The sequence below is a fragment of the Aotus nancymaae genome, unplaced genomic scaffold (genome assembly GCF_030222135.1).
Source record: "Aotus nancymaae isolate 86718 unplaced genomic scaffold, 86718_ANA_hifiasm-v0.15.2.pri h1tg000053l, whole genome shotgun sequence".
In the NCBI taxonomy this organism is placed as follows: Eukaryota; Metazoa; Chordata; class Mammalia; order Primates; family Aotidae; genus Aotus; species Aotus nancymaae.
In genome coordinates this window covers 10003083-10027966 of record NW_026988467.1, presented here as the reverse complement: position 1 = coordinate 10027966, position 24884 = coordinate 10003083, and the positions used below count along the sequence as shown (strand labels likewise).

Below are 24884 nucleotides of genomic sequence, written 5' to 3'. Positions count from 1 at the left end.
GCCACACTATGAGATTTCGCATCAAAAAAAAAAAAAAAAAAAAAGGCGGAGAGGTAAGAGACTGAGGTCCTGTCTCTCCACAAAAAGCCCTGGGCCGGCCTCCAGTCTCTTTCCCGGAAGGCATTGGGCACGCTTGTGTCTTTTCTCAATCTCTGTATTTGAATAGCCAGTTTAATTTAACTTGGCTTCATTTTATTTATTTTGAGATGCAGTCTTGCTCTGTCACCCAGGCTGGAGTATACTGGCGCGATCTTGGCTCATTGCAACCTCCAGATCCTGGGATCAAGTGATTCTCCTGCCTCAGTCTTTCGAGTAGCTGGGATTACAGTTGTGTGCCACCGCACCCAGCGAATTTTTGTATTTCTAGTAGAGACATGATTTCACCGTGTTAGCCAGGATGCTCTCCATCTCCTGACCTCATGATTCACCTGCCTCGACCTCCCAAAGTGCTGGGATTACAGGCATGAGCCACCATGCCTGACCTAACTTGGCTTCATTTTAGAAACAAAGTATTGATGCTGGCTTAAGAGAGGCAATTGCAGTGGAATTGAGACCAGGCTCGGGGGCTCATGCCTGTAGAGGCGGGAAAATCTCCTGAGGCCAGGAGTTCGAGACCAGCCTGGACAACATAGCAAGACTCAGTCTCTACAACAAATGTTTAAAATTAGTGGGGTGTGGTGGTGCATGCCTTTGTGGCTAATTAGGGCCAAGTAGGGAATGGCTACTGGACAGGCTGAAACAGGAGGATCACTTGAGCCTGGGAGGTCGAGTCCGCAGTGAGCTGTAATCACACCACTGCACTCCAGCCTGGCTCAGAGTAAGAGCCTGTTTCTAAAGGAAAATGAGGTAGGGAGAGAGAAATTGAGAGAGCGAGCAGAGGTAAAGCGCCTCCTCCAAGCACTGCAGCTCCCAGGGGTCTGCTCTCTGATGGACCCGTACAATGCCCAGGGTCCTCTTCTGTTTGCTGCTTAAACCAGCACCCCACACCCTTCCTAAAGACACAAAGTTAAGAAAGCATTTTATGTTATTGATGTATATTGAGGTTCTGTGCCGTTGCACTGTGCTGTTTCGCTGGTGGGATTCCCCTTGACCACCCCTACGAACTGCCCTGCCCCAAAAGCAAAGTTTTTCTGTCTGAGAGAGTCCTCCAGGACTGAAGACCTGGAGGAGTGACCGTGCAGGTTCAAGACGCGGGTGGACAGCCTGACCTCCAGCCTGACCTTGAGCCAAGGCAGAATCCCAGCTACCTCTGGAAGCCCGGGCCCATAGGGACAGGGCTGGAGTCCCAGAGGAGGCCCCACCCAGGCAGTGAGTAGAGCGCTCTGCCCCCCGAATCCAGGCAGTGCGTGTGGTTTCTGAGCTCTCTGCATCTGATCAGAACTCTGGGGACCAGGAGCTGATTGGTGTACCAGGACTGTCCCCTCTAAGTGTGGCCTTCGGCTTCCAGTGACCCAGCTCCAGGGCTTCCCAGGACCGAGGCTGCAGTGACCGGCCGCGTGTCTTTCATAGACAAGGCCTGTGCAGAAGCATGCCCTCTAACACCTGAGAACAGTGTGGTCATGAAGTCACTGCCAACCCCCGACATCACCCTGCAGTCTTGTTCTTCTCGGCGGGGGCTGGCCTTCAGGAGAGAGGGGTGGTCCCATTTCCATTCTTTCTCTCCAGCTTCCAAAAGGACGTACTAGTTCTGTTCGCAGCCTGAGCCAACATGGGCCCCTGCTCTTTTCCCACTGGGCAGGCCCTGCCATAGCCAAAAGAAGAGGTGCCCAACCTGGCCCTTCTGAGCCACAGAACCCTGTGGGGCTTTAAGCTCCTGGTGCCCCCCAAGCACCCACCAAAGGCAGGGCTCCCAGCTCTCCATAGGGCTCCCTGAAACCTGTGAGCCCCCACCAGCACTCCCCAAAGTGCACTGATTGATGAGAGGCAAACAAAAGTAGGCGTGCCCGGCTGAAAGCAGTGGCTGCTGTCTGCAGTCCCACACTGTGGGAGGCCAAGGCAAGGGAATCATTTGAGCTCAGGAGTTTGAGAGCAGCCTGGGTAACATAGTAAGACTCCCATCTCTAAAACGAATTTTGGACGGGCGCGGTGACTCACGTCTGTAAACCTAGCACTTTGGGAGGCTGAGGTGGGTGGATCACCTGAGGTCAGGAGTTCAAGACCATCCTGGCCATCATGGTGAAACCCCATCTTTTAAAAAAATAAAAAATAATAATAAAAATAAAAATAAAGGAATGTTGCCAGGTGTGGTGTCTTCCACCTGCAATTCCAGCACTTTGGGAGGCTGAGGCGCATGGATCACTTGCTCTCAGGAGTTCAAGACAAGGCTGGGCAACATGGCAAAATCTCATCTCCACTAAAAATACAAAAATTGGCTGACCATGGCGGTGTGTGCCATGAGTCCCAGCAACTTGGGGGGCTCAGGTGGATCATTTGAGCCTGGGAGATGGAGGCTGCAGTGAGCTATGAGCACATGACTGCGCTCCAGCCTAAGTAAGACAGTCAGACACTGTCTCAAAAATGAAACAAAAATTTTAAAAATCAAGTAAAAAAAAAAGGCAGGAGAGGCCGGAAGCGGTGGCTCATGCTTGTAATCCAGCACTTAAAGAGTCCGAGGCAGTCAGATCGCCTGTGAACAAAAGTTCCAGACCAGCCTGGCCGACATGACAAAACCCTGTCTCTACTAAAAATACAAAAGTAACCAGGCATGGTGGCAGGCACCTGTAATCCCAGCTACATGGGAGGCTGAGGCACAGAATCACTGAACCCAGGAGGCAGAGGTTTCAGTGAGCTGAGATTGCACCGCTGCACTCCAACCTGGATGACAGAGCAAGACTCCATTTCAAAAAAAATGAACTTTTAAAAACAGTAACGCACAACCTAACTAATGCCTACATTAAGACAAAACAACAAACAACAGAAAAGGCGGGAGCCAGTTACTGCGCTGGAGCTGAACTTCCTAGACTGTCCCCTCTCTGGCAAGAGGCTGTCATGTGGGCTGTGCTTCAAGGATTTGATTTATTACTGTCACTATGGAAACAGGGAGGCAACAAGCTTTGCTGGGTGGTTGCCAGCAGCGTGGCCCACTCTTGGACACCCCACTTCCCACAAACATGGACTCAGACCCCTGGTGTCTCTGGCTTCGCACAAACAGCTCTGTCTGGAGAGCTTCACGCGCTGGAGGGCCGTTACTCCATTGCTCAAGGAGGCCTGGGCATGAACTTCAGCTCTCTCGGCCTCTCCCGCCAGTGGCCAGCACCGGCTGTCCATCGAAGGACCTCACGAAACCTATCAGAGACCAGGCTGGCTTGTAGTCAGCGTAAAATCCTCAGCTTTGCTCCTCAAATGTGGAGCCCTGCTCACAGAGAGGGTGAAAACTGGTGCAGATACGAGAGCAGCATCCCTTCGGGGTCCCCTCGAAGTGTCCAGGGCTCTCCCCAGACCCACCCACCCCTGGCCTTCTGAACACCTGCCACTTGGGTCAAAACCCAGTCTTGTTGTCTCAACTGGAAGCAACCACAGCACGGCCCTTCCTGATTTTCAGGTGCGTTTTGAAAAGCGTGCAGTGACCCCGTCAAGTGGCCAATTGCTTAGTGAGAACGTCCTGGCGGGTATTAGACCCTGCTCAGCACCCTGAGTGGACCGAGTCGGGGCCAGGATTGTCAGGGGAGGTGGAGGAGCCGCGGGGACAGCTGGCCAACAGAGGCCTGGACCGAGCACTCCCGGAGCCAGAGCTGTTCCAAGACTTGGTGAAAATTCTAACTTTAAAATGCCTGGGGCTACATAAGGAGGGGCACTTCTCAGATGAGGGCTTCTGGAAGGGGCATTTTTTGGCACGGAGATGCAGGCAGGAGTGCCTTTTCACCCTCTCTGAGGCCTTGTGCTGCGCTGGGCCTTGCTGTCCAGAGATGAGAAGAGAAGAGGCAGAGCCTCTGCCAGAAGGGTATGTGGGGAGCAGTGTTGTGGCCGGGGCCTCTGCTTGGCCCTTTTGGGATTGCACACGTGGAGCTCCTTCCAGCTTCTCACGTCAGTTTGACTGAGCCATCGACAGAAGCCACAGAGGCCACCAGGAATGAGCCCCGGGGCTCCGCTGCCGCCCGCAGGGTGCTCTGTGGGCTGAACCTGGGCTCAGCGTGCAAGGGGTCATCTCCTCAGGCGACCACGAACTCAGATCTGCCGTTACTCTGGAGAACAGGACAGGGGCAAGGGCTGCATGCAGGAGATTCTACCCCTTGAGAAGAGGTAGGGCCCGAGTCCCAGGCCTGCGAGCCTGGGCACCTACTGACCAGCACTGGAGTTGTGAGCATGCTGCCTGAAGCGACACAGCTCACGGGTCCCGCTCAGGCCTCAGAGGCCTAACTAGGAAGCTGAGGGGAGTTCAGGAGAAACCCAATGCCCAGCAAGGAGGTGTCCCCCAAAAAGGGAGAGAACAGGGTGCTAGGCAGCACCCCCGTGGCTTCTAACAGCACCTCCCAGAGACGGAGGAGCAGAAAAAACCCAGAGGCTGGAAGCCCGGCCGGCAGGGTGGCAGCCGTGAAGTTAAGGACCCAGCAGGAAGGGAAGTGCATGGGAGGGGCTGGTCCCCTGCTAGCAGGGCTCCCTGTGACACCAGCAGTCCAGCTTTGCTCCAAGAGGCCTCCACAGCCCTGGGGCAGGCAGGTGACTGTAATCTTCACCATGGGGACCACCATCCTGACCCATCTCCCAGGGAGGTCTCTTCCACCTGTAGCACCTTCCTGCGAGCTCCAGGTCCAAGGGAGGTGCTGAGGGAGGGCAGACGCCTTCGCCAGTGGCTTGTCCCGCTGTCTGCCTGGATTTCACACTCAGGCCTCTGCAGCCCATGGCCACTGACCTCCCACTGCCCCCAGCCTGTGACCTGGGCCTGGTTGGATCCGTTGCCCTTTTCCCCACTAGCCCGCTTAGCAGGCTGCTTCAGAGAACCCCAGGGTGGCCTTAAGCGGTCACACCAGCATGTTTAAAGCCTCTGTCTTTTCCCCGTACGCCGCGTCCACCATCTGTCTGGCCTGATCCAGCTCTGGTGGAGGGGAGGGAGGCAAGGGGGGGTCCCTGAGTGTGCAGAGACGCAGGGTGGGGCACACGAGGCCAGTCCCAGGCACCAGACTCCCGGTCCTGCTGTGGCTGGTGCCTCATATGAAACCCACTTTTCTGTGGTCAGTCAATTCTCCAGAAAGCTCCAGCCTCTGCCTCTTCTGACATCTTTGACCCCAGGGGGATGTTAGGGGGCTTCTGAAACCCTGCACTGTGTCAGCCAACAGACACACACAGTGGTGAGACACCTGTGGGACTTTATTAGATGACCAGACCCCAGCTCCAGCCACAGGCTTGGACCGGCCAGCGGAATCTGGCCTCAGACACCCCAGCCAGGTTCTCTGTCTCCCAGCCACGGCCTGGGGTTTTCAGGGTCCTAAGTATGTGCAGGGTGAGCACAGGCCGGCCACAGAAGGAAGCAGTGTTCAGGCCACCCCACCCGAGTCTGGTTTTGGGGGTCCCCCCACACTTGTCTCTGCTGTGGGAGCTGAGAACAGAGACCCTGCCAGCTTCGCTCTCGATGGCCCCGGGCGCTCCGCCAGCACTTACCCTCCCAGTTTCCTGGGCAGGGCTGGGGCGCAAAACCTCACCCTCCCTCTCTGAACCAGACAGAAAATGCATCTCCCAAGACTGTCGGGTGTAGGAAGGAGGCTGCTCCTTCCCTGCCAGTGCCCACAACGGGGGTCCTGGAGAGAACGGTTGACCCCCACCACAAGATGTCCTGCTGCACAGGGGCGTCGGGTGTAGCCCTGGACCGACCCAGGAGTATTTCCTAAATGTGCAGGGGCCGGAAATGCGGAGGTGGGAGGGGTCCGCTGCCAGTGTCCCTGAGGTGTGGGTCTCACAGTGGACTCAGGATCGAGGGCGCTTGTCCCCCGGCCCAGGTTCCTCCGCCTTCAGCCGGCCTATCTTCTGCTGGTGCTGCTGGACACAACACGCAGGGGCACTGGTGCCCAGCTGGGACTATCGATGTTCTCCTGGGCATATTTCCAAACCTCAGCCAGCGCACCTTCTGCTGGTGCTGCTGGACAGCATCCTGCACGCAGGCATCCATCATGGCCTCAGTGAGAAGCCCGACCTCGGAGGCATACCCCATGGCCTAGTGGGGACAGAGGGAGCTGAGAAAGGCAGTTATGGGAACCCCATAACCACAAGGCATGCCAGGGCCCAGAGGTGGGGAGGGTCCAAGCCAGAAGTGCCAGGACGGCCTCAGGGTGAAACAGGCCTCCCGCACCTCAGCAGAGCCCAGCACGCGTGTGGACACCTACATAGGCCCTGCAGTGCCCACAGTCCTGCCTGCGTCCTCAGTACTGCTGTTTCTCAATGACTTTCTAAAAATAGAAATCTCAAGGTCAAGTCCCTCTGACTAAAAATGCAGGGCAGCTCCCGAGAGGCAGGGTGGGATGTGCAGACCCACTGCGCGTCGGAGATGTGGCCACATAGCGCCCACGGGTCACACTCCACCTCAGACCCTGACCCTCACAGGCATCCAAGGCAGAGGCCACAACTGCCCACCTTGGGGCACATGGGTGGTAACACCAAGACGACCCCTGCCCCCACCATTCTGTCCTCCCAGACACAGATCCCTAGATTCCACCGATGCCCTAAGTACCTCTTGGGCTTGGCATCCAGCACATGGATGCTGGAGTTGCTGGGCCTGTGGCCCTCGGTGTCACTTCAGGCAGCCTCGGGTCCAGCTCTTCTGCCATGGACTGGTCGCTCCCAATACCACTGCCAGCAAAGTCCCCAAGGGGAGGCACCCATGGGTTAGGGTGTGGGGACCCCGACTGGGTGCCATGCTCAGGAGTGCACCAAGATGCCTAAAAGGAGCATAGGTCAGGGGATCCTTCCGGACAGCTGACTGAGTCCCTGGCCCCATCCCGACTGTGCTTCCCAGAGGCACGATTCATCTCCCAGGGTGCAGGGGCAGCAGCACAACATCCTCTCATGATACCGCCACCTGACAGAACCTGGCATGGAGATAACCACGTGGGGCCTGCCCTCTCTGGTAGTGTCCACCTTTCACCAATCACCTACGACCACCACTCACCGAGAGCCACTCTGTGAGGGCAGACACTGACCGGAGCCGGACTGCCACTGTGGGTCAGGGGCCCAGGAGTGCTCGACAATATTTTTAGTCTTGACCCGACCCAGGGGAGGGCAAACAGGTGCAGGAACCCTCAGGGTCCACCTGAGTGGCTGCACCTCACCAGGGCCCAGCAAAGGAGAGAGGTTTAGCAGATGCTCATGGGGCCACCCCACCAGGAAGCATGAGACCTGGCAGGAGCCCACCAGAAGTGACAGCTAAATGTCATGTGTCCTCCTGGGTGGGATTCTCTGAAAAGATCCAGTCTCAGGTGAAGTCAACAGTGACACATGACATTCACCATGTGGCAAGGACCTGGGCCTGGGAGCTCTCTGTGCTACACTCACAACTTTTCTGTGAACCTAAAATCTTCAAAATCTAAAAGTTTAAAGACAAGACCTGGACCTGATGGTTTCACACGTGACTAACAAAACATTAAGAATCAGCACCGCTCCTCAACCTCTTCGACAAATTGAAGATTTCTTCACTCATCCTGTGAGGCCAGCATTATCCTGATATCAAAGCCAGACAACGTCACCACAATAAAAATGACAGGCCAATATCCCTGATAAGCATTGCTGGGAAAGTCCTCAAAAAAAGGCCAGCAAAACAAATTTAGCAGTATAATAAAAGGACTATACACCCTAATTAAGCAGAATTTAATCTTGGAATGCAAGGATAGTTCAGCATATGAAAATCAATTGATGTTCAACACATGAAATATTCAACATTAAAAAAAATCAATATTAGCATACTGGAGGAAGGAAATCTCTCAACTGACGCAGGAAAAGCATTTGACAAAATTCAACACTCTTATGATAAAAACATTCAACAAATTAGGAATTAATGGAAACTCCCTAAACGTAACGAAGGCCATATATCTCAAGCCCACAGCTAACATACTCAGTGGTGAAAAACTGAAAGCTTTTCCTCTGAGTTCAGGAACCACGCAAGCACGCTTTACCGCTTCTATTCCACATACCACTGAAAGTTCTGGCGAGAGCAATTAGACAAGAAAAAGAAAAGTCATCATCCAAACTGAAAAGGGAGAGGAAAAATCACCTGTTCTCAGATGACATAATCTTCTATGTAGAAAAATCCTAGAATCCATATTGAAACAAAACAAAACAAAAGAAAAAAACCCATCACACCAGCAAAGCTACAGGGTACAAAATCAACAGTTAAAAAAAGCTGTAATTCCATATACTAACAATGAATAATCTTAAAGGGAAATTATGAAAGCACTTCCATTTAAAATAGCTTCAGAAAGAATAAAATAGCACGGTGGCCCATGCCTGTAATCCCAACACCCTGGGAGGCCGAAGTGGGCAGATCACCTGAGATCAGCAGTTCTAGACCAGCCTGGCCAACATGGCGAAACCTTGTCTCTACTAATAATACAAAAAAAAAAAAAAAAAAAAGCTAGGTGTATGCATGTAATTCAAACTACCCACTAGGCTGAGGTAGGAGAATTGCTAGACCTCGGGAGGCCGAGGCTGCAGTGAGCAGAGATTGTGCCACTATACTCCAGCCTGAGAAATAGAGCAAGACTCTGACTCTCACACACACAAAAGGAATAAAATACTTGGAAATTTACTTAACCAAAAAGGTGAAAGACTTGTACAATAAAAACTGGCCGGACACAGCGGATCACTTCTGTAATCACAGCACTTTAGGAGACTGAGGCAGGCAGATCACCTGATGTCAGGAGTTCAACACCATCCCTCCCAACATGGTCAAACCCCATCTCTACTAAAAATGCAAAAATTAGCTGGGCATGGTGGAGTGCACCTGTAATCCCAGCTACTTGGGAGGCAGAGTCAGAAGAATCACTTGAACCAGGGAGGCAGAGGTTGCGGTGAGCTGTGATCACACCACTGCACTTCAGCCTGGGCAACAGGAAAGAGACTCCATGTCAAGAAGGAAAAAGAAAATTGCTAAGAGACATCAAGGCGATATAGAAACTAAATGCAATCCCTGTAGAAACCCCAATTATTTTTTACAAAAATAGAAAAACCATTCCTGAAAGTTATCTGGTACCTCAGAGATCCTGAATTGAGGAGGAGTTTCACTCTGTCACCCAGGCTGGAGTGCAGTGGCATGATCTCAGCTCACTGCAACCTCTGCCTCCTGGGTTTGAGTGATTCTCATCCCTCAGCCTCCCAAGAAGCTGGGATTATAGGCACACACCACCATGCCTGGCTAATTTTTGTATTTTTACTAGAAATGTGGTTTCGGCATGTTGGCCAGGCTGGTTTAAACTCCTGACCTCAGGTGATCCACCCACCTCGGCCTCCCAAAGCACCAGCCTTACAGGCGTGTGCCACAGTGCCCAGCACACACACACACAAAAACTCTTGAAGTACAAATCTGGGGCTAGACAAGGTGGCTCACCACCATTGCTGTGAGTGGTACAGGATGGGAGTCCTTGTAAGGGACACTAGAGAGAGAGCTCAGTTGCTGTCTCTGTTACCTGAGGACCCAGTAAGAAACACTCCCTGGGGTCTGACTGAGCTGGCACCCTGACCTTGGGCCTCCAGCCTTGAGAGTGGTGGGCACACATGTCCCAGTGGTTATGGCAGGCCCAGCAGGTGACAACACTTTTCTTCTGTTTTTTGTTTTATTTTGTTGTTTCTTTCAGAAGAAGTTTCTCTCTTGTTGCCCAAGCTGGAGTGCAGTGGTGCAATCTTGGCTCACTGCAACCTCCGCCTCTCAGGTTCAAGTGATTCTCCAACCTCAGCCTCCTGACCAGCTGGGATTACAGGCACCCACCAACACGCCCAGATACTTTTTTGTATTTTCTTATTTTATTTTGGGATGGAGTTTTGCTCTTGTTGCCAAGGCTGGAGTGCAATGGCGCTATCTCGGCTCACTATGATCTCTACCTCTCTGGTTAAAGAGATTTTCCTGCCTCAGCCTCCCGAATAGCTGGACTGCAGGCATGCATCACCACACCTGGCTAATTTTATATTTTCAGTAGAGATGCAGTTTCTCTATGTTGGTCTGGCTGGTCTTGAATTCTCGACCTAAGGTGATTCGCCTGCCTTGGCCTCCCAAAGTGCTGGGATTACAGGTGTGAGCCACCACACCCAGCCAGAATTATTTTTGAGATGGATTCTCACTTTGTTGCTTAGGCTGGAGTGCAGTGAACTATCTTGCCTCACTGCAACCTCTGCCTCCTGGGTTCAAGCGATTCTCCTGCCTCAGTCTCCCAAGTAGCTGGGATTACAGGCATGTGCTACCAGCATACCCAGCTAATTTTTGTATTTTTAGTAGAGGTGGCATTCGCCATGTTGACCAGGCTGGTCTCAAACTCTCGGACTCAAGTGACTCTCTCACCTCGACCTCCTGGACTCAAGGGATCCTCCCACCCCAGCCTCCCAAGCAGCTGGGATTATTCTAGGTATGCACAACCACGTCCAGCTAATTGTTTTTATTTTTTGTAGAGATAGGATCTTGACTTCCTTTCCAGGCTGGTCCTGAACTCCTGGCTTCAAATAATCTGGTTGGCTTGGCCAAAAAATTTACTTCTGAAATACTGTGAAAGTAGTATACCCCATACTGTAATGAGATTATTCATTCTCTCATCATGACCTTGGAAAAATGCAATCTTTTTTTCCTCTTAAGATAACTCAGATTTAACAAAAGCTAAGAATAAACATGTTGAGTGTAAGTTTTCCCATACCTTCGCTGAAAATGCAAAGTTATCACTCTAGTCTTAATAATTTAGAATCAAAACCAAAACACTCCACAACCCCTACTCCTTTCTCTCAAAATGATCAGATTATTAGGGAAAAGAAAACGTATGTAATGAAGCTAACGGATACATGTATTGCTTAGGCAGCCTTCCAAATGTAAAATTTGCAAAACAATTTTTCATACTTTGATGATCAATATAAAACTGTGGTCTAAGGCCAGGCACAGTGGCTCACACCTACAATTCCAGCACTTTGGGAAGCTAAGGCAGGATGACTGCTTGAGCCCAGGACTTCAAGACCAGCCTGCATAAACAGAGACCCCCATCTCTAAATAGATAAGTAAAGAAATAAAACTGTGGCCTAGGAAATAAATTGAAGGAAAGAAACTAACAGAGTTGACCGTAAAATATATGAACATACACACATCTACAGTCTGCAAATGCTTCCTATTTGCAGACTATAAATGCACTATGTGATACTTTTCTGTTAAGCGCATTAGTCCTTACTTGGCTTTCCTGCTCCCTGGAGTTCACAGACTGAAGCAGGCCTTGAATCTCCATTTCATGTTCCACCACTTGCTCGTTTCGATCACTCAGAAGGTTCTGCAGCATCCTTTCCTTTCGCTGTAGACGCTGGCACAGCTCCTCTGCTACCTCACTCCGCCCTGGTCCAAGTTTGCAGAGCAATGTTGCACTGAGATCCTAATACAGAAGGGACACTGTAAGTTTCTGGGGGAAAGAACCGCCTCTAGTAAATAGCAAAGGGCTTAAAAGACTCTATCACAGAAGGAGGAGCTGTGAGATTCTTGAAAATAAGTATCATGTTTTATTCATTTTTGTTTTACCAGGCCCAGAACACAGAAGTCTCTAAATACATGTCCCAGGAATGAACACTAACAATAGAGAAAACTATCTCTAGTGGCCACTTACGTACCTATTGCGTTCTGAAACAAGTCTTTATCCTATTTGTTCAGGGCATGTAACAATTAATGTTAGATGAGGATAAATGGTCACTCAGTTCATTTACTTATTTTCTCCCCAGTGTAACCTTAGAGAGGGAAGCACAAAACGATAAGCTGAAAGGAATACTAAACACTGTATTTGCTATCATAGTGATGGTTTCAATTTCTGCACTACCCAAAGGTACACGGTGAAGGAAACGGAGGAGCCATACTGCCTAGGTTACTGGATCTGCTACGTATTAGCTATGTTAGCTTGGACAGGGTACTTAGCTTCAGAAGGCTGTCTCCTCCTCTATAAAACAGGGATAATAGTATGTGCCTCATGGACCTGTGTGTAGAAAACACAATATAATACTTGCACCCTGGCAATGTTTCAGTAAAAGTAAGAGAGAGCGAGAGAGAAGGACAGAGAAAATGTGTATTTATGTATGAACAAGAATTGGAAATGAATCAGAAGTATGTGAACAGAAACCAATATTCACTGGCTCGCCTCACAAAGTTCATATCACAAAAGAAAGTAGAAATGCTAAAGTCTCTCCCTTTCGAATCTACAATGATGGAACTAATGACCGCTGTTTTTGGTTTTCTCCCCGTATATAAAGCAGAATCCCCGGTTTTCAGAAAACGATGGAACGGGGTCCTGCTTCAGGCTTCGAATACAAGTGGGAGAGGAACACCAAGTCAGAGAGAGGTTTTGCTCTTACCTGCATAGTAGCTTCATGGGAGGAGAGCAGTCTCTGGAAGTCGTGATCTCGCTCTCTCACAGCAAGACCAAACCGACGCAGTTCTTTTTCTTTCTCTTCCAGAGCAAAGAATTTTTCATCTATAGACCACTGCAAGGAAAAGAAGACGCGTCCCATGCGCCAATGGCGTCGGCGGCGTCTGCGGCGCGTTGGCGGTGTCCGCGGGGTCTGCGGTGCGACGGCGGAGTCCGAGGCACTTCGGCGGCGTCCCAGGCGCGGATGGCATCGGCGGCGTGTCGGGAGTGTCGGCGGCACGGTCTGCTGGTCGGGGGCATCCACGGCGCGGTCAGCTGTTCGGCGCCGTCCCAGGCGCTGACAGCGTCAGTGGCGGCGGAGGGGGCGGCGCGTCGGAGGCGTCAGCGGCGTCGGCGGCGTCGGCGGAGTCCAGGTCTGCGCCTTCCGTGCGTCGGGGGTGTCGGCGGCGAGGTCGGCGCGTCAGGGGCGTCCGCGGCTGGACGTCGGCGTCCGAGGCGCGTTGGAGGCGTCCGCGGCATGGTCGGCGTCAGCTGCATCTGCGGCCTGTCGGGGACGTCTGCGACGCGGTCGGCGGCGTCCGCGGGGTCTGCGGTGCGATGGCGGCGTCCCAGGCGCCGATTGCATCGGCGGCGCGGTCTGCTGCTCGGGGGCATCCACGGCGCGGTCAGCTGTTCCGCGCCGTCCCAGGCGCTGACAGCGTCAGTGGCGGTGGCGGCGCGGTCGGCGCGTCGGGGGCGTCGGCCGCATGGTCGGCGGCGGCGGAGTCCAGGTCTGCAGCTTCCGTGCGTCGGTGGAGTCGGCGGCGAGGTCGGCGCGTCAGGGGCGTCCGCGACTGGATGTCGGCGTCCGAGGCGTGTCGGCGGTGACTGGGCGTCAGCGACGCGGTAGGCGCGGGCCGGTGCGTCGGCGGCGCGCTGAGTTAAGGTTTACCGGGACGTCCACGCAGCGTTTCCGAGGTGAATGCCGCGGCGGGGCGGCCGCCGGGATCTGCACTGAAACTTAAAGGTTTAGTAGAAAGTCAAGGTTTACGGGGAAGTCCACCCAGCCTTTCCGAGGTGAGGGCGCCGCGCCAAGCCGTGAGAGCGGGGAGTCCGGGACTCGCGGCGCACAGCTGGGTCGATGTGCGCGCGGGGGGCCTCCACAACTTTTGCTGTGCCAGCGGGGCGGGCGCACCGGGCACCCCGAGCGCTTAAGTTTCCTGAATTGGATTCCTCGCCTGCCGCTGCCGGCCGCAGCCCGGCTCTCGTGGGCTCTGGGGTTTCAAGAAACTCGCGTGCGGGTCTTCTGTGGCATCCCAGGGGGTGGAGGGATGGAGCAGCTTCGGGGCCACATCCTACTAGATCTGGTGGAGGACACTGACCCTTTGCCCCACCTTCAAGGCCAAAAATCGGTTCCCTCTGGGGACCTGAGGGGCGAGAGATCTCAAGCCCCAAATGTGGAAAGTTGGGGTCTTGATTGGCCTCCAGGATTCCGCACCTTGCGCTGTCTCCAGCCTGGTGGTGGGCAAGCCAGGTGTGCCAGATCCAGGATGCGCTAGGGGAGCGTTTGTAGCCCTCGCTGAATCGCCTCAGGATTAGCGGGGCAAGCCTCAAATTAACTGCAGCATTTCCAATAGGTTGGATTGTGGTGCTGCTGTTTGCCCTCCAAAGAGTTGCTGTGGTTTCCCTGTGTCTGTCTGTCTGCCTTGGGAGCTTCTCAGATCCATCCTCTCAAAGAAGAGTGAAGCAAGACTTTTGGAATGCTTTCCTCGCTTTCCTTCTGTCTTTTGCTGGTAAAGCTGCTTTCAAAAGGAAATCTTTTCTTGCAGTGCTGTCTTTTCTTTGACTCCTAGTGCTTGACGAAGTTAAAGAAAAGTAATCTGCTGGTAGTTTTTTGTTTTTTTTTTTTGAGACGGAGTTTCGCTCTCGTTACCCAGGCTGGAGTGCAATGGCACGATGTCGGCTCACCGCAACCTCCGCCTCCTGGGTTCAAGTAATTCTCCTGCCTCAGCCTCCCGAGTAGCTGGGACTACAGGCGTGCGCCACCATGCCCAGCTAATTTTTGTATTTTTTAGTAGAGACGGGGTTTCACCTTGTTGACCAGGATGGTCTCGATCTCTTGACGTCGTGGTCCACCCGCCTCGGCCTCCCAAAGTGCTGGGATGATAGGCGTGAGCCACCGCGCCCGGCCTGTTAGTTTTTAATCTTTGTTCTGAGCTGTTACGTGTTAGTAGCTTTCTTTTGTTTTTAAATTTTATTGGTAAAATTTCACCTGTGAACCAGAAGCTCGTTTTTTCTCTTCTAAAATGCTAGCTTTAAGATTTCTGAGAACTTTGTGTCAAAGAAATCTTGGAAAAGTTACTGAAGTCTACAGAACAAGCTCACAATTTTAAATGTGCAGGTGGTCCCGGGGCGGTGGATCACACCTGTAATCCCAGCACTTCCGGAAACCAGGGTGAGCAGATCGGTTGAGCCCAGGAGTTCCAGACCAGCCTGGGCAACGTGGCAAAACCCTGTCTCTACTGAAAAGACAAAAATTAGCTATGTGTGGTGGTGTGTGCCTGTAGTCCTAGGTACCCTGCAGGATGAGATGGGAGGATCACCAGAGCCTGGGAGGTTGAGATTACAGTGAGCCATGATCATGCCAGTGCACTCAGGCCTGGATGGCAGAGTGAGAGCCTGTCTCAAGAAAAGAAAAAAAAAAAAATACAGGTAATGAATTTACACTAAGTAAATTTCACCACAAACCAAGAAATAGAACATTACTAGATTGGTGTATATATGTAGGAGTGGCATTGTTGGTTTTAGAGGTATATGAATGAGAAAACTTTAGTATCAGTTATTGTTGATGATTTTCACAAAGTGGCTGTACCGTTTAGCAGGGAGTATTCTGGTTACCCCACATCTTTGCTTATGCTTGTCAATTAAAAATTATTAGGCAGGGCATGGTGGCTCATGCCTATAATCGCAGCACTTTGGGAGGCCGAGGCGGGTGGATCCTGAGGTCAAGAGATCGAGACCATCCTGGTCAACAAGGTGAAAACCCGTCTCTACTGAAAAAAATACAAAAATTAGCTGGGCCTGGTGGCACGTGCCTGTAGTCCCAGCTACTCTGGGGTGCTGAGGCAGGAGAATTGCTTGAACCCAGGAGGCGGAGTTTGCGATGAGCCAAGTTCGCGCCATTGCACTCCAGTCTGGGTAACAACAGCAAAACTCCGTCTCAAAAAAAAAAAAATTATTTTGCCATTCTAGTAGAGGTGCAGTAATATATCAGTGTAGTTTCATTTTGCATTTTCTGGTATTGAGGTTGAGTATTTTTTATTGCCATTTATATGTCCTGTTTTGTGAAGTGCCTGTTCAATCTTTGTATCCTGTTTTCATTGATAGGCTTGTTTTTTTGTTGATTTGTAATACTTTATCCTGGATGTGTGTCCTTTCTAGGATATATATGTATTATATGTATTACATTTCTCTATTTTTCAAACTGTAGCCTGCCTTTTCACTCTTTTAATGGCGTTTTTACGTGAATGGAGATCCTCCAGTTTTTTTTTTCTTTTTGAGACAGGATCTCATTCTGTTGTTCAGGCTGCAGTGCAGTGGTACAATCACAGCTCAGTGCAACCTCCACCTCCCAAGGCTCAAGTGATCCTCCTGCCTGAGCCCCAAGTAGCTGGGACCTACAGGGGAGCACCATTAAGCTCAGCTCTTTTTTGTATTTTTAGCAGAGATTGGGTTTTAACACGTTGCATAGGCTGGTGTGGAATTCCTGGGATCAAGTGATACACCTGCCTCGGCCTCCCAAAGTGTAGGGATTACAGGCATGAGCCAGTGTACCCAGCCTGAGTTTCTTAATTTTAATGAAATTTAACTTGATCAATCCTTTCCTTTGTGGTGACTGCTTTTTGTGTCCTAATGTTAATCAATGCCTAACCTAAGAATATGAACACTTAATCTCACAGCAATTTTAGTTTAGTTTATGCTTCCCCACCCGCCCCCATGCCCCAGATAGGCTCTCACTCTATTGCCCAGGCTGGAGCACGGTGGCATAATCTCAGCTCACTGCAGCCTCCACCTCCTGGCTCAAGGGATCCTCCCCGCTCAGCCTCCTGAGTACCTGAGACCATAGGCGTGTGCCACCATGCCTGGCTAAGTTTTGTATTTTTTTTGTAGAGATGGGGATTCACCGTTTTCCCAGGTTGGACTCAAACTCTTGGGCTCAAGTAGTCTGCACGCTTCAGCCTCCCAGAGTGCTGGGATTACAGGTTTGAGCCAACCCACCCACCCATGATTCACTTTTTACTACATGGATGTGACTGCTTGATCCAGCACCATGTATGGAAAAGACCATCTTTGTCCTTCTGCACTGTGTAGCACTTTTTTGCCTCAATTGAATGGCTGTATGGTCATCTGATTGACAAAATGCGTGTGGGTCTGTTTCTGGACCAACCTGGGCAACATAGCAAGATCCAATCTCTACAAAAAATAATAAATAATAAAGAAATACATGAAATTTTTTAAGTGAGTAGAGGAGATGGAGTCATAGGTGGTAATTTATAAATGATTGTCAATTTCTTGGCTACATACAGGTGTTGGTAAGTGAGATCTGTTGGGAGTTCAGGCAAAATGTATTAAGTGAATTCTATGGTGTTCAGAATGCTTGCTAGATGTTCGTTGTGACTTCAATTAGATATTATTTGCACCTCACAGAGCTACAGGTTTTATTCTCTTATTTATTTATTTGTCTTTAAACATTTTTACAATCTTCCTGTCAAGGCAGTACCTCTTTTATACTTAATTGTTCTTAGGTATACTTAATTACCAGGAAAGTTTTATGGATCATATCTAACTGTTAAGCCACTTAAAGTAAAGGGCTGATGTGATGTAATGTAGACAATGGGATTCTACATAATAGTTTCAGGAGTATATCGATTAAATTGTTTCTTCTTCTTCTTTTTTTTTTTTCTTGAGACAGGGTCTCACTCTGTTGCCCAGGCTGGAGTACAGTGGTGTAGCGGTATGATCGTGGCTCACTGCGGCTTTGACCTCTCAGGCTCAAGCAGCCTCCCACCTCAGCCTTCTTAAGTAGCCGGGACTACAGGCATGCACCACTATGCCTGGCTAATTTTGTATCTTTTGTATGCAGGGTCTTCCTATGGTGCCCAGACTGTTTTGAAACTCCTGGGCTCAAATGATCCTCCCACCTTGTCATCCCAAAGTGTTGCTATTACAGGCGTGAGCTATCACACCTGGCCATTTTAGTTTTAATAATTTTATATTTTTCTAACTTAGAATATTTACTAAGTCTATTTAGTTTATGAATATAATATTCATTATTATGATGATTTTGTATGTATTTAATCTCATTTTAATATAAGCTCTTGGAAATTAGAGATCTTGTCTCTTATTTACTACTGTGTTCTCAGTACTTGACCTTGCCTGGTATGAAACAGATATTGAAGAAATAGTTGTTAAATGAATGAATGAACCACATTCAAAAATTCTCCGAGTATCACAGCATTCACCATCTAACAAATAAAAGAACTTGTCTAGAGTAGAGTCACAGTTAACCTGCCATACAAGGAAATGTCAATGAAAATCAACCTTTGTATGTGTAGCTGTTAAGATTTGGGGGCTTTTGTTACTGCAGCATAAAGTAGCAAAGCTCAGTGAGACGGCAGATAGAATATACATATATAAATAGACCAGATAGACCAGTAGATGAGATTCCAAAGATAGTTCAGTCAGCATTAACTAACCACACCCGCACTCTCTTAGTTTCCTAACAGAAAGAATGGAATTCCTGTTCACTAAGATCTGCCTCAAAGAGTACTTTGTGAAAACTTCTCTGGGTATGCAAGTATTTAATCAGGACCTTTTTTTTTCCTCCTGTAGGTTGGAGTGCAGTGGTGCCATCATAGCTCACTGTAACCTCTAACTCAAGGCTCAAGGAATCCTCCTGCCTCAGTCTCCCAAGGAGCTGAGACTGCACGTGTGTACCACCATGCTTGGCTAATTTTTTATTTTCAGAGACAGGGTCTTACTATGTTGCCCAGGCTGGTCAGGACCGTTGATTGCATATGACAGAAACCCAACCAACCCTAGTTCCCGCCACCTTTCAGTCTGCTCCTTTCTCAGTCTTCCGAGTCTCAATAAATGGCAGTTTCAGCCTTCACGTTGCCGAAGCCCCAAATCTTATTGTTAACCTTGATTTCTCTCTTTTATGTCATAGCCCGTATGAAGGCCGATCATGTTCAGACCCAGGCGGCGGTTCCTGCTAACCCAGGCTCTCACCAGCACATTGTTCTTTACTGTCCTCCTGAGGGTGTCTGGAGCTTCAGCGCCGTGTGCTCTGGGCCTCCACGCTGGGGCACCACCGACTCCCGCTGTCCAGGGCTTCCAGTGGACCCTCCGAGGTACTGATGTAGAATCTTCCCCATTCAGTGCACCAAGAACAGCCTCACATGGTATGGGCTGACATGAAGAGCTGCCAGATCCAACAGGTTAAAATCATGAGGCACTGCCAACTGGATGGGGTCAGAGAGTCCTCTCTCTATTGGGATTCAGATGAGAAGGGAAGATTCCATAGGCCCTAAACATCGCAGCATAACCAGCGTGTGCCCCCCACAAGCCGCAGTGCATGGTCAGGTGGAAGTTATTTGACTTCAGGAGAGGACAGTGTTCTCTTCAGGCCTTTTTCTCAGTGGCTAGATGTACGTCCCTCTCCTCTCTCTTCCCCTCTCAGCCCCTAGTCTCCATCCCCATTTGTCTCTCTGTTTCCACCTTGCTGTTCTTTTTCACCTGCTTTCTCCTCTTCAGCTTTCATGGTTCTCCCGTCCACCTGCATTTCCCAGGCTGAGGCCCCTGCACCGTCCTGGGTGGGGAGATGTGTCTGGATTTAGGCGGTGCCCTCTAGATGTGTCCAGGTTGGGGAAACATGGCTCAGCTGCCAGTATAGTGGTTTCAGAGAGTGGCCACTTTTGAAGGCCTTTCAATCTCCCATTCTAGAATGGTGTAGGACTTAAAATTGATGGACCACTGTGGAATTCCTGGTTCCTCAGGACCTTGTGGTGGACGCCTTCTTTCACTGAGCATTCACAGGGTGACTATTAGGTGCCAGGCCCTGCTCTGGGTTAGGGGCACCGTAATGAGTAAATAGCAGGTCACTACCCCATGGAACCCACCGCTGCAGGCATCGAGAAGGGGAGAAAGAAAGCGACGTGGCCTGTTTGTGTCCTTCTCATATGGTCACCTGCCAGGTCCTGGGGGAGTGGGAGCCAGTGCAAGGAGAGAAGCCCAGTGAGAAAGGCAAAGGGACGATATCAGACCCAGGGGCTAAGACCCCCACCTGCAGCCGGGTAGCTTCTGGAGTGGACAAGGAGCAGCAGGGAAGGTTGTGGACTGGTGTTCTGGGGTTCACTGTCTCATCTCATTCCTGTGGGTGCCAGAACTTGTCCAAAGGGAAGACTCAGTGTCTCTAGCAACAGCAGGCCAGAGACAGAAAGTGTCCCAGAGAAGCAGGAAGGATCCTACGCCATGGACACAGTATATGGTTTTATAGTAGTGCGTCTCTCTCTCTCAACTAGTTAGCGTGTTCCCGTTGTTGGAAAATATTGGTGGTGTAAGTTCCCCTGGATCTTCTCATCTTCATGTAAGTTTGCCTGTTCTCCTATCCCTCCCTTCTTTCCTTCTTTTCCTTCCTTCCTGAGTTTTCCGATCAGGGTCATGTGAGGCTAAAATCCAGGAATGGCCTGGGAATGCTTTTTCTCTAGAGCTCAGGCTATTTTTCCGAGTTCACTACATGTATTGAAAGAGTTTCTATTCTTGTTCGTGGAGGACTGAGGGCCCTTTTTCTCTGCTGGCTGTCAGCCAGGAGACAGTCTGACTTCAGAGGCCACCTGCTTTCCTCCTTACCTGTCTTTTCCATCTTTCAGCCAATCACAACTCATGGAGTCCTTCTCGGGCTCCTCCCTTCTCTGACTTCATCTTCTCCAACCAGCCACAGAAAGCTCTGTCACCTACGGAGTGATGTGATTCGATCCACTTCATGCAGGTAACCTCACCATCTTCAAGTCATGTAACTGTCATATAACAGCATAATCACAGGAATGGTGTCTCATCACCTTAACAGGCTTCAGAGACAAGGGTATGACATATTTGGGGACCATTTCAGAAATTCCATCTACCACAGTTGGACACTCACGTTCCCCCATCTGCAAAATACATGCACCCTCTCCTCTAAAGTTTCCAGATTTCATGTCATTAAAGCATTAGTTCAACATGAAAAATGTCACATAGACCACATCAGATCCAAAGTTTAAAATCTCATCTAAAATATCCACACCAGGTGTGGATGAGGCTTCTGAGGGTGTCCATTAAGTACAGATCCTTGACATAATTTCCTTACCTCCATCGACCTGTGAAACTGAGCAAACTACTTATCTGCTCCTAATGTGGAATGGCCGGACAGACACAGAATAACAATTACAGTGATTCTAGTTCAAAAAGAAGGAACATAGAGGGGAGAAGGAAGTCACTGACCCAAAATAGTTTGGAAATGGAGCTGGGCAAAATCCAGCAGGAGGTTCTTAAGGAGGATCCACAGCCTGGGACTGAGCCTCCATCCTGTGGGACTTTGGCTCTGGGATCTTTGCTCTGCATTTCTTGAAACCATTATTGTCTATCTTGTTTTTTTTCCCCACTCCTGTGGTTCCTCTTCTTTCTCCTCATGGCAGCATCCTCCGCTTAATCCTTGGTCCGTCATCCCCGGCAGAATTGGTCAGATATTGCCCGTGTCTCGGTCCTGACCGTCTCCACGAGGGGCTGTCCTTGTGAGCCCGTGCTCCTCTGGGACCGTCTTCACTGACCTGACCTCTCTCAGTCATGATTGCTTTCAGCTGACCTGGCTGACTTAGGAGAAAACCTAAGACTATGGAGTCCCAGAACCATTCTCTGCCCTCTCTATGTCCAGGAGAGGAAGAAAATGACTGGGATCTTCATGGAGAAATGACCCACATGAGGGCCTGGACTCTCCAGCAGTTACAGCAGAGGAAACTCCCTGAGGAAGAATGGAGGAGCTGAACGCCCAGACTGGGAAAGCAGGGTTGTGTTAAGCACTATTTAATTCTCATGTGCTCCCTGCCCCAATCTACTAGCCAGCGAATGACAAAGGACTGAGAATAAATATTAGGACTATAGAACCGTGATAAAGAATTGTCCAAGGAAAGGCCCTTTTACTCTGTTTGCAAGGTGAAATTGCTGTATTTGATCTAAAGTTTTCTGAAAGGCAGCAGTGAGTTTCTGGAGGGTGAGTTACCTGCTTTGCACAGGGAGGGTGAGGCCAAGGCTTGCGTGGTGTATCTGCTGCCACCAAGTGGTGAGGGAGCCTGGGAGAGTCTTAGTCTTTCTGGACTTGAGTTTTGTCATCAGTAAAGTAGGGGCTTATTGTACCTCTCTGAGGTCCCTTCCTGCTGAGTTTTCTGTGAGTCCTTGAGGGACTATGATGGTTTTTAACACTCCCTGGACCTGTAACCTGCCTCTGACCTCTCTGGGTCTGACTCCTGACTCTGGCCCCTGTGTTTCTCCTGCAGAGCCTGAGCTGAGTCCATACCCTGGAAGCCCAGAACCGAGGGATCAGATGGAAGAAAGAAAGGCAGCAGGTTTTGTAAAAGAGAATAACCTGCAAAGGACAAGTCAATGGTAGAACAGGTGAAAACCGAAGAAGGGGAGAATAAGGACAAACTGGGCCAGAAGCCTCAGGGGAAATGGGCGATGGGCCTATGATCATTCAAGCACTGGAGGAGCAGCGCAAGCTGAGCAGTGGGGACTGAGAGAGAAACTTACTCCACAGGAGTCTCCTGACCCTGGCCAGGGAGAGCCAAAGGGTAGATCAGAGCTGGTTTATAGTGAGGGGCAGCACCAACTCCAAGAGGGGGAGGATGCGACCGTGAGCCCCGCCCCAGACCCCGGAGCCTGGACCTCGGGGCTGCCGTAGCAGTGGATACTCTTCAAGTCAGTGTGGATTAGAGGGAGTAACCGTGCTTGGAGAAGGGTTAGGGATGTCCATTCTTAAATTAAACAGTTCTGCCCTAGGTCAGGTGCCAGAGTAAGTGTTTCTTGCCAGTATATGAGGCGGTGATACTTACACTATTCCTCTGCACTTTCAGTTGAGGAAGGTCTGTATGTGATACGAGTATTTACTGCGTGTTTAATTTTCTCTGCACTGTGTTAAGCACTTGGGGTTCAAATAGTAATGTTTCCCCAAGGAACTCAAGCCCATGAGAGAAAGAACACAAAGACAGGATTTCAAGAAAAGATAGTAGTTCTCCAAAAGTGGGGTGTCATGGCAGCCCAGAGGATGGGAGTGTAGGTGAAGACATTGCTCCTAATGACAAGGGGAACCATGAGAGGAATTCTTCAGAGTAGTCCCGTTTTTCCTCCAGTGTCCCACAGAAGAAGCTCCTGGCACCTGACTGGTGTAGAGCAGGGCCCTACAGGTGTAGGAAGGGGGCTTGCTGCATCTTGGGAGAAATTCTAGCATCCCTGGTAGGACATTTTGGAGAGGAATGTCAGTGATTGGATTGGATCTGTGTAGTCAGTTTTATCCTATCTTGAGTGAACAGTGCTGAGAACTTCCTTAGTGCCAGACCCTAAGCTGGGAATCATGAACACAGAGATGAGTAGAATATGATCTCAGCTTTGACAGAACTCTGAGTCTAGTGAACAGCGAGTTATATGAAGTGTAGTGATGGTGGCTTCATTAGAGCAAGTGGCTCATGCTGCATTGAGATGACCTCAGTGGATGACGTGGTCCCCCTTCTGGTTGTTCTCAACAGCTGGATGACTTGCTCTGGGCCAGTGACCCTGGACTTCTGCCAGGTGTCAGCATCTTAGGTACAAGCAACACCTCAGTTTCCTGTTGGGTCAAAACAGTTAACACTGCCAAGGTATTCAGAGGACACTAGTGACATCAGTAGCTACTGATGAGGTCCTGGCCAGCTAGAGAAATAAAGATGTAAGTTTAACAACGATTCTAAATTTGTTCTTAAAATAATGAGCAGAGAGTATCTGTCTTCTAAGTTAAATACTTTTTAGACTTCGGGATTCACCCACGTCCAAAATAAAATATATATCGGCCATATCACTGCCCTGAGATGATTTCTCCCTGTCCTACTAGAAGCCTGTACTCTCTGGAGCACTGAGTCTGTCTCAAGCTAACTGATCTGCTCTCTGGATTCCAGGGACACCCGCAGAACCAGAGGACGAAGGCACAGGTGTTGATGTCTCCGACTGTTCTGACTCCAGGTTGGTGCACCTCGGCGCCCAGTGTGAACCACACAGTGACAGGATGCCACCAACATTTTGATTTGGGGCTGTTGCATCCTAACTTTAATAACATTTAATAGACATTATTTTTTAGAGTAATTCTAGGTTTACAGATAAATTGAGCCGATAGTACAGGGAATTCCCCTATTCTCTCTTGTCCCCTAGCACACAATTTCCTCTATCATTAGTATCTTGCATTAGTGTGGTACATGTTTACAATTGATTAATCAGTATTGATACGTTATTATTAACTCAACTCCATAGTTTACATTAGGGTTCATTCTTTGAGTTTTATTGTTCTATGCTTTCTGACAATTACCTAATGTCCTGAATCCTCAGTACAGTATCACACAGAATAGTTTCACTGCTGAAAACCTCCTTGCGTTCAACCAATTCATCCCTCCTCCACGCTTGGCAATCACTGATCATTTCACTCTCTCTACCATTTTGACTTTCCTGGAATGTCCTAGTGTTGGAATCATACAGTGTGTAGAGTCTTTAGACTAGTTTCTTCCTAGCATTGTGTATTCAAAGTTCCTCCATGTCTTCTCATGGCCTGATAGCTCATTTCTTTCTATCACTGAATCATATTCTCTCGTACAGATATACCACAGTTTGTTTAGCCATTCACTTAGTGAAGGACATTTTTTTTTTTTTTTGAGACGGAGTTTCGCTCTTGTTACCCAGGCTGGAGTGCAATGGCGCGATCTCGGCTCACCGCAACCTCCGCCTCCTGGGTTCAGGCAATTCTCCTTCCTCAGCCTCCTGAGTAGCTGGGATTACAGGCACGCACCACCATGCCCAGCTAATTATTTGTATTTTTAGTAGAGACGGGGTTTCACCATGTTGACCAGGATGGTCTCAATCTCTTGACCTCATGATCCACCCGCCTCGGCCTCCCAAAGTGCTGGGATTACAGGCGTGAGCCACCGTGCCTGGCCGGTGAAGGACATTTTGGTTACTTTCAGTTTTTGACAAGTATGAGCAAAACTGTTGTAAATACTTGGATGCAAGGTTTTGAGTGAACATGTTTTCAGATTAGTTTGGTAAATATCTAAAACGCTATTTGCAGGA

The 24884-nt window shown here is 49.8% G+C and overlaps 1 protein-coding gene across 1 annotated transcript in view; it reads left to right on the top strand.

Moving 5' to 3' along the window:
* The first annotated feature begins 18971 nt into the window (after nt 1-18971).
* The window catches only part of LOC135269490 (putative neuroblastoma breakpoint family member 8), a 34879-nt gene continuing 28966 nt past the window's right edge, over nt 18972-24884 (top strand). The window contains exons 1-4 of the mRNA XM_064363695.1: nt 18972-20136; nt 20420-20538; nt 22076-22193; nt 23726-23789. The gene's annotated coding sequence lies outside the window, so the exon portion shown is untranslated. The remainder of the gene's footprint in view (nt 20137-20419; nt 20539-22075; nt 22194-23725; nt 23790-24884) is intronic.